Source organism: Pteronotus mesoamericanus, unplaced genomic scaffold (genome assembly GCF_021234165.1).
Source record: "Pteronotus mesoamericanus isolate MK-2021 breed Mesoamerican mustached bat unplaced genomic scaffold, CSHL_Meso_final contig_130, whole genome shotgun sequence".
Taxonomy (NCBI): domain Eukaryota; kingdom Metazoa; phylum Chordata; class Mammalia; order Chiroptera; family Mormoopidae; genus Pteronotus; species Pteronotus mesoamericanus.
The window spans coordinates 23,418,604-23,421,350 of record NW_026555060.1 but is presented as its reverse complement, the minus strand read 5'-3'; positions in this window follow the sequence as shown (position 1 = coordinate 23,421,350).

Sequence of the window (2,747 nt, the reverse complement as noted above, 5' to 3'; positions counted from 1 at the left end):
ATGGACTGCCTGACTTCTGACTTCTTGCTGGGTTTGGTCAATGGGAGGCTCCAACAGGAGAGCAGAGAACAGGAGAGTGAGAGGTTGGGTATTTATTTTCCTCATTCTCTGCTTATGTCTCTGCAGTTCTGGCAGTGGGTGGGTGCATTTTGTTGCAACTATAGTTTCTATGAGGCAAAAATCTTCATTAAGTGCCTTTAAGTTCACAATTTGAGAGTACCTCTGTTGCCTCCTTAGACCCTGATTGATAGAGTAACCAAAATATATTGCCTTGGGAAAATGTAAATGTTGTGGTGGCCAATGCCTTCCTTTGGGAAAGTATGATCCTTTATTCCACAGTATTTCTCCTCAGTGGATGTGGTTTTCCAGTGGTGATTTTCTGTCTCCCTCATTTCTACCTTTATTAATTTATGTTCTTCTGTGAGGAAAAGTTATCCCTTTCCTTCTATTTATTTATATCAATGTGGTCTTGTGGGTATTAATTTTGATCTTTGGATTATAACTCAATATCATCATTATTTATTTTATTACTTAGTTTATTCTAGTTTTCGCTCTTGGGAGCTCTCCCAAGTTGACTTGTTGCTCTTTTAACATGCCACCCTCGTTTTCAGTACTTCCTTTTCTGGTACCCTAAGATTCTCCAGGCTCATCTGGTATATTCTTTGCCCCAATCACCCCTGCAAAGAGCCCTGTTTCCTTTTATTGGAGAATGGTATTTACAAGTCAGGATGTCAGAACTAGGTGTGCTCATTGCCACCAGGGTGCCTAGGTCCTCTCAGTGACAAAGCTAAGAAATATATGTATACACATGGGTCAGTATAAGCATATTATATATATATATACACATGTGTATACATTTATTTCAATATCTACGTGTGTGTGTGTATATATACACACATACACAAATATATATATCAGGGTTTTTGTGCAAGGTAGGGGCAAATAGCAAGCCATGTGTAATCTCTATTACCTGGGCTATAAGAATAGGGTAACAACAGTATCCATATAATATATATGTCTCTTGGTGTAAGCCTACTATCCATTATATAGCAACTCCAGGCTTCCCTTTTTTCCTCCCTCAAATTACTCTCAGATTGTTCCAAGAGCTCCTGGGAGTCTGTATGAAAGATATAGTACAACACCTCCTTCAGGACTGAAGCTCTTATTCCCCCAACTGCTGGGAGCTAAATCCCTCCTCCAGAATTGCCCTCTTAAGAAGCACTGACTTGCCAAAAGTTGGACTCCCTTTCTGGGGCAGGTGGTATTTTATGCCTGGTCAATGTACATATATCAAAGCCCAGTGTCTGTGCCTTAATTTGGAACAATTCTGAAGAGCCACCCCAGCTCCTGAGCTCCTCTTGGGACCTTCAGTTAAAGTCTTTGATGTAACTGCATCGCAATTCATCTCTTTGCCCAATCCTATTTCCTCTTCCCCAACAGAAATCATTCAGTGAACTTTCTACATATAAATCTCTGGCTCAGAGTCTGCTTGCCAGGGAACCCAATCTGAACAGTCCTTTGCCAGAGTGGTCCTAGGAAACAGACTCTAAAATCAAGTTTTGAAGGTGGGTCAAAACTTACAAGCCATCTGGAGGTGCTACCTGGCCTGCAGCACTATTATCATTGTTAAACTTTGTGCTGGTGTGGAATAGGGATCGAAGGCTAGTGAAGGGATTGCACTGGAGGGTGCAGTGTTTTAGACATTTTGGAAAAGATGAATTAGTAATTACAAGAATATGGAATTAGCTTTTGCTGGAGAAAATCAGTGAGTTGGAGAAGACAAGGAAAGACTGATAGTGATTAATTTTTTTTCTCCTTTCTTCCCTCTCTTCCTTTGTCCTCCTTTCCTTCATCATTCCTTCCTTTCTTAATAATGTCTTCCCACTTGATTTGGTTCTCTCTTTCTGGAATATCTATTCACCAGATATTGAACCTCCTGAGTTAATCTTTTCGTTTTCGACTCTCTTTTTATCCATTTCCATGCTTTCCTTTTTCCTTAGACCAAGCTCAGAAACTTTCTGATTCATTTGCTCCAGAGAGTAACAATCCAGTTTTCCTTCGAGTGAGGAGTAAGCAACTCCTTGGCGGCCTGACCTAGAGAAAGGACGCGGTGCCTAAGTGGTCTTTAACAAATTTTCAAATAATCCCCCACTCCTCCCAACCTCCAGATTACCTTGGTGTCTTCTATTTGTAAAGGGGGTGAGGAAGAGTAGTGGGTGAAGAGGTGGTTTACTGGAGAAGAATTAGCTTGTTTATTACCTTGTATCCTTTCAGACATGCGGTATACTTTCCCTCCAGTTTTCTTTTACATCGCTTGTTCTCCTTCTGTTGTCTTTTCTGCTATCCTCTTTGTCCTTACGGATGTTAATTCTTTAAATTATTGTTATAGACTGAATGTTTGTCTCCTCCCCAAATTCATATGTTGAAGCCCTCTCCCCCAATGTGACGGTATTTGGAGGTGGGGCCTTTGGGAGATCATTAGGATTAGATGAGGTCGTGAGAGTGGGACCCCGTGATGGAGTTAGTGTCGTTATAAAAACAGGAAGAGATGTGGTGGGAGCTATCTCTCTCTGCTTTGTGAGAGCACAGTGAGAAGGTGACCCACCCTCTGCAAATCAGGAAAGGGGCCCTCACCAGGAACTGAATTGCCAACACCTTGATCTTGAACTTCTCAAGCTAGAACTGTGAGAAATAAATGTCTGCTGTGGAAGCCTACTGGTCTATGTTATTTTGTTAGAGTAGCCAAA